This window comes from Polyodon spathula, chromosome 4, assembly GCF_017654505.1.
Source record: "Polyodon spathula isolate WHYD16114869_AA chromosome 4, ASM1765450v1, whole genome shotgun sequence".
NCBI lineage: Eukaryota > Metazoa > Chordata > Actinopteri > Acipenseriformes > Polyodontidae > Polyodon > Polyodon spathula.
This window is the reverse complement of record NC_054537.1, coordinates 45,512,890-45,520,461: the sequence shown is the minus strand read 5'-3', so window position 1 is coordinate 45,520,461 and position 7,572 is coordinate 45,512,890.

The window sequence follows — 7,572 nt, the reverse complement described above, 5'->3', positions numbered from 1 at the left end:
CAAGCCATGCTATACCTAAATATACGCGTCTGTCTTGTTAGATTGCTGCACCTTTACTTCACCTGCTCTACTAATTACCACTTTGTAACAGGCTGTCAATTAAAATTGGATGGGCATTAGTTGATTAATTTTGCACAATTTTAATAAAGGTAACAATATATTATAGTGGTTGTCCTACATAGTAAACAAAAAAAATCAATAGAATTAAAAAAAAAAAAAAAAAAAAAAACATAAGCTAATGGGAATTTGGTCTTTTTAAAAGCATTTTTATTATTATTTTTTATTTTAGTAAAGGTAACACATTTCTAGCTACGTACTTCGCTTCTTTCCGAATCTAGCAGAACCTGAGGCACCGAAGAGATTAAGCTGTTCAGAATCTTGTTAGAGGTACATGAGAATATTGTGGCTATTGACAAGAGATTGCTTAACATGCTGTCCTAGTCAGAAATTGGAGAAAGTAATTCCACATAATTACCTCTATTTGAAGAATTGGTGCCTTCATCAATTCAGGTATATACTGTACTCCCATTTTTTCTAAGAAAGTTCTTGAAAAAGGATTCGTAACCGAATCAACTACAAGGTCTCTGTCATTACTTCGAAGTTCTCAATATAATTCTCAATCACTGCCTCGATAATAAGCAATATTGCGCTAAATTTAAATGTTTACACTCTAATGTAACATATTTATGTGCCAGCTCTGCTCATTAGTGATTAGACAGCTGTAAAACCAGGGCAAATTTTTTACTTTCCCATTAGTTAAACTCTCAATTATTGCCTTCCTCGGTTCACTTATGATTGCTCTGTCACAGAGAAAATGCAGATCTTCTATTGGTTGATTTTATTTTATATACAAAAATAAAACTGCACGATTAATCCAATTAATAGATTAAATCGGACCGATTAATCAACTCTTTAGTTGATTAATCAGTCCGATTTAATCTATTCATTGGAGCAGCCAGAATATATGTACCAGGGCTTCTCAAACTCAGTCCTGGGGAGCCCCTGTGGCTGCTGGTTTTCATTCCAACCAAGCTCTCAATTACTTAACTAGACCCTTAATTTAACTAATACTTTGTTTAATTATACCTTTTTACTTGTTTTCAGCTCTTAAACAGTTGCAATTCAAGTTATTTATCAAATGTTGTAGCTAACTTGAAATATACAACTGTTCAAAAGCAAGTAAAAAGGTGTAATTAGCAGTTCAATTAAGGGTCTCGTTAAGTAATTGAGAGCTTGGTTGGAATGAAAACCAGCAGCCACAGGGGGTCCCCAGGATCGAGTTTGAGAAGCCCTGATATATACAGTCAAACCCATTTACAATGTACCTGGGGATATAACGTACACATTGATATAAAGAATCGAATAAAATCGTATTAAATCTTGTTTAAATTCTCCTTTTAGTACGTACTCTGATAGTGCATATTTCCTGCTATTATGAACGCACTGTGATGGCACGCAGTGGTCTGTGCTGCACATGTTGCTACTCGTAGGCCAACTTCTTGCTGTTTGAACTTGACTTTGTTTTCTATTACTCTAATTTATGCAGTATTATCATGGCCAGTGCTAAACGATAGTCAGTTTCACTTAAGGACAAACTGTACATTATTGGAGAAATCTTAATGGGATGAAAGCAGTCAGAATTATGTTGTCAAAGAGCTCAAGTTTAAAAAGCAGTAGTCGCTGAGACAATCTTCTAAGGCCCTGTCCACATTAGAGCAAGAAAATTGACAACCTAGTTCAAAACTGATTGACCTGAACCCAAACCAATCAGTATTAGAGCGTCCAAATTGCCATACTAAAAAAACGGGTTAGTTTAACCCAGCTGTTGTTGAAAAAACACTTTGCTGGATGACTGTTTCCCAGAAACCACTGTAATGTATACACGTTCTTCTTTCTTTTTCCCCCCTCGTAAACATTGTTTATTTTCGTTGAACGCGGGAGCAGAATGGAGGAGCTACGAGAAAGTGCCTAAGTAATCAAAAGGGGAATAATTGGTATAGGGAAAAAATGCCATGCTATACTAAATAAATGATTTTTTTTTAAATTATATATAATGTGTTACGGTTCATGTGTAAAAACAGTAAATCTATAGGTTAACCTGTAAATGTGTTGATTTACCAGCTCATCGGTTAATGTATAAAATAACTAAGGAGATGGTAGTTATAATATTGTCCTCTTCTGATAGAAGTACATCTTGTAAGTGTCCCTGTGGATCATGCTGTCTGTCCTTATTTTCAATACTCGGTTATGTGTTCAGAAGCTTTTATAGGCATGAGTCAAAATGTGTGCATATGGTCAACCTGCCAGATGAGCTGTCTGTGACGCCAAGTCCTTCAACCTGTGTGAAAGTGTACGATTCTGTAACCGTCTGTTTTGGAAGAGTTGCTGTTTATACTTTTGTAACTAAGCAGCGGTGAATAAGCACTAACAGTTATTGGCAATCAACATCAGTGTTATTTTTACTCTCAAGCACAGCAACGCTAGCAGATAGCTCCTTAGTGTAATAATACCAGAGCAATATCCTAAACAATTTCATGAAAGCGGAGGGAGTAGCTTTAAGGACAAACAAACTTCAAATTAACCGAAGCCTTTTGTGAAGAAAATATACCACTGCATACACTTGATAATGCAAACCCCGATTTGCAGTTGTTGCAGTAGTTGCCAAACTGGGGAGAAAATTGCGGATAAAATATTTGGGCACACTAAATAAATGTGTTTTGTTTTTTTTTAAATAAGAAAAAAAAAAAACAGCGTAGATGCAGAATGATCAGGGATGACCAACGTTTCGCCAATAGTGAACTTTTAATGAACATCTTGTAATACCAAAACCACAGGTGCGTTTAAATAAACATTAATGACAACTATATGGTTCTAAAATTCTCATGTTTTACAACCAGAACATTTATTTTAAAAATGGCATTTCAGTGTTCAGATTATTTTTTACATCGGTGAATGAATACATGTTTATATGAAAAGATAAGTATATTCCTGTTATGGTTGTTAAGGTACTGTTAAGATGAAAATTGCAAAGTCAGTTAGATAAGTAACCGGGTATTCCATGCAAATAATGTCTTTCTCACCACTGTGAAGCTGTAGCGTAAATCTGGTAAGGATACCTCCTGTTACTACACCGGAAAACAAAGAATGTTTTTTTTTTTAAATGCACTCCCATGTATTGCAGGTCTTGTGAGGAAGGGTCTGCGTGATTTAAAGGCAGTCGTGTTTGTGCTGTGTGATTTAAAGGCAGACTCATTTGTGCTGTCATGATGAAAATGGGCAGTAATATTTTACTTTAAAATGTAATGAATAAACCAAGAATTACAAGGTGTACTAATCAAAACTGCACCTTCAATGGCAATGTTCAATTCAACATTTCAAGTTATTGTTTAATTTATGTATTTTGGGTTTTTTTTTTGTTTTAAGGGATTATTTTTTCTAAGGTCAGGCAGAGGTGGAAGGATATTTAATAAAGATTACTTTTTTGTTAATCAAAACATGTTTTTAAATATTTTTTGTAATGTTTGTAAATTTCAAGGTGTGGAATATACTCTAATATCCACAAGCCCCGGGTGGTTAAAGCACACACCTGGGGCATGTGGATATTAGAGTATATCCCACACCCTGTCGTGCCTTATTGCACTTACAAAATGGAGCAACTAACATTACAAAAAAAAAAAAAGTATAATATTGTCCTCTTCTGATAGAAGTACATCTTGTAAGTGTCCCAGTGGATCATGCTGTCTGTCCTTATTTTCAATACTCAGTTATGTGTTCAGAAGCTTTTATAGGCATGAGTCAAAATGTGTGCATATGGTCAACCTGCCAGATGAGCTGTCTGTGACGCCAAGTCCTTCAACCTGTGTGAACGTGTACGATTCTATAACCATCTGTTTTGGAAGAGTTGCTGTTTATACATTTGTAACTAAGCAGCGGTGAATAAGCACTAACAGTTATTGGCAATCAACATCAATGTTATTTTTACTCTCAAGCACAGCAATGCTAGCATTAGTGTTGACTTCTAAATAGGGGAATATAGCTCCTTAGTGTAATAGTTATTGCCAGTCACAATCCTTTCTGGCTGTAGGAAAAGGCTGGACTGGCGTTCGAAGACTAAAGTAAGGTCAATGGAAATAGTGTTCCCTCTCTATAATGCTGTCGGTTATAACACCCCTCGGATATAAAACTTCTACAGCATGTCCTCCAATTCCCTATTGTAGTGATTCATGCAATATTTCTACAGTAAATACAGTACTGGTGTTCAAACTAAACAACTTATCAGTCTAACTTCTGTGTCACCCTTTTGATACAATATCTGAACTGAATAAAAGCTGCACTGGCACTTTATACAACAGACCTCTTATTCAGCATTCGTTTTATAACTAAATAAATATTAGGCCTGTTATGTGGTTCTTTCCTAATGTATTAACTTTTTTTTTTTTTTGCTGCAAGAAGAGCTGCAGCTTTCTCCAGGAAAAGAGATGCTTCAGCCCCGCTCCAGGAGCCGAACCTGGGGCGAACCCATTCCATCTTTCCTTCGCCTGACCCACTCTCCATCTCACACTTGGTTTGCTTGTCTGTTGCTTTGAACTGAACTCCCAACTGCCATTTAGCTAGAATAGTTATAGTTTAAAAACTGCTAAATAAAATGGTTCACGAGTGGGAATGTTACCTTTTTTTTTTAAATCCAGCGTTGATTAAATGGTGCTTTATGCATGGTTAATTTACAGAAAGTTACATTTTTGCTTCACTACATGAGCATTATATAGAGGGAGTTATTTTGTATTTTAGTCAGATGTGTGTTGTGACCAGCGGCGCCCCCCAGCCCCTCCCCCATTTATAACGCTCTTCGGTTATAGCGCTCATATTGTGTGTTTCGAGACCCGCGTTATAGCGAGGGAGCACTCTATACGTAAAGTAGGACAAAAAGTGGACAGCTTTTTTATGTTCCTGCAGTTTATAATTTAAAACATCCCCTGAAAACAGAATGACCATTAGGGATAAAATTGTGTATTCCACGCTTCCATTCTTAGACATATTTAAAAAGAGTCATCCAATTGTGATAAAACTTGGTATGTCCATTTATTACCATTGACTAGAAAACAATTCAGTATCATCAGCCAATGAGCTTGCAGCAATAGTGGGTTTTAATACACAGAAGATGCCCGCAGGAACGTCATTGCATCGTTAAAAGAACAATACATGTTAAAAACATTACAGTGCCGAGATAAAGTTTGTGAACCCCAATGATTTTTTATAGGCTGATAATGAGAAATCTTTAGAAAAAAGATATCACCATCTCGGGCGGTGGAGCACTTCCACGATGGGCACACCATAAACAGGAACTGAAACAATCGCATAACGAAAGTAAAATGATAAACAAAGGTGAGGGTACTCTGAAAATTCACTCGACAAAGTAAACACCGTCACGTTTCACCATCAAGTTTGTAGTTATGTCTATACATGTGGAGCATTGCTGTTTTTTACACATTTACTTCAAGATTCGTTGATCGGGAAAGTATAGGATTGTTACAGTACTTCAGCTCTCTCGTCGAAATTCCTCTTTCTGTTTGCAGTGTAATTGGCTTCGGAAAACATTGTTGTATTTTATGTGGAGAGTATGTGAACTATTACTGGTTTGGGGCTAAACCGTCAAGAAACGTCATCCAATTTGACCCCTCTTTTGACCCCATTTTGTAAAACGTGTGATTTATTTACATACAAAAAAACCAAAACGAAAAACAACAACGAAAACAGTCCGTTGATGTTGACAATAGGAACGCATTAGTGATATGGGACCTTGCTGTACAGTGGTCCTAACTGAAATACGTCACGTTTCCTTTTTTTATGGTTTTGTGTGGTTTCAACTTCGGAAATAAACATTAATGACAACTATATGGTTCTAAAATTCTCATGTTTTACAACCAGAACATTTATTTTAAAAATGGCATTTCAGTGTTCAGATTATTTTTTACATCTGTAAGGAATACATGTTAAAATGAAAAGGTAAGCATATTCCTGTTATACGTTCCTTTGGTTCCTCATAAATTAATAAAATAATCGTGTTAGAAACTAAAACCTCGCACACAAATTTTGGATTGTTGGTATTTTTATTGTACAATTTTTTGACACACGGCTCTATTCGGAGACAGGGTTACTTATTATATTAAATGGTACGTTACCAACCATTATGTCATCCTGAAGATACTGATAATTAATTAACATGATTAGTAAAGAGCTTAGTTTTGGCATATACGCTCCTTGCAAAGGAGCCATCTCTTTTGTACAGCGGTATCATGCTATGCTTCAGTATGAGAGGTCCTGTGTCTGTGCCTGTGGGAACCGAGATTGCTACAGTAGCCTTCTCGAATCAAAACCCTTTCTTAAATATCCAATAGGGTTTATATTAACCAATTCCATGTCTTTTGAAACAAAATGATGTATGAATTATACAAACAATGAGTAATTAAGATTCAGAGTATGTGAAAAAGTGAACCCCTGGTTTTAAAAGCTAAATTAAGGGGATACTTAGAATCAGGTGTTTAAATAATTCAGGGGTGAGTTTGGGAGGCCCCATCCTATATAAATATCAGAAACTTTGTGAGTTTGGTCTTCACATACAGGTGTGTGGAAACACGTCATGCCATGATCAAAAGAAATCTCTGAGGACCTCAGAAAACATTTATTGATGCTCATCAGTCTAGAAAGAATTACAAGACCATTTCTAAGGATTTGGGGCTCCACCAATCCACTGTCAGACAGTTAGTTAGTCTACAAATGGAGAAAGTTCAAGACCACAGTCACTACCCAGGAGCGGTCGTCCTACCAAAATCTCTCCAAGAACAAATCGGAAAATCATCAAGGGAGTCACAAAGAACCCCAGAGTAACATCCAAGGATCTGCAGGCCACTCTCGCCTTAGCTAATGTGAGTGTTCATGACTTAACTATCAGAAAAAGACTCAACAAGGATGGTGTTCATGGAAGGATAGCCAAGAGGAAACCACTGCTCTCTAAAGAGAACATTGCTGTTCGTCTGAAGTTCGCCAAAGAGCACATACTGTAGATGATCCACAAGACTTCTGGAACAATGTTCTCTGGACGAGTCAAAGGTAGTACTTTTTGGTCTCAATGAGAAACGTTATGTTTGCCGAAAACCAAACACTGCGTTCGAATACAAGAACCTCATCCCAACCATCAAGCAAGGTGGTGGGAGTGATGGTTTGGGGCTGCTTTGCTGCCTCACGACCTGGACGGCTTGCCATCATTGACACAACCATGAATTCTGCATTGTATCAGAAGATTCTAGAGGAGAATATCAGGCCATCCATCCGCGAGCTGAAGCTGAACCAAAAGCGGGACATGCATCAAGACAATGATCCTAAACATATCGAAGCAGATCGACAAAAGAATGGCTGCAGAAGAAGAAATTCTGTGTTTTAGAATGGCCCAGTCAAAGTCCGGACCTAAACCCAATTGAAATGTTGTGGCGGGACCTGAAGTGAGCTGTCCATGTAAGGAAGCCATCAAATGCCATTCTGTAACGAGGAATGGGCCAAAATGGGCCAGACTGACCA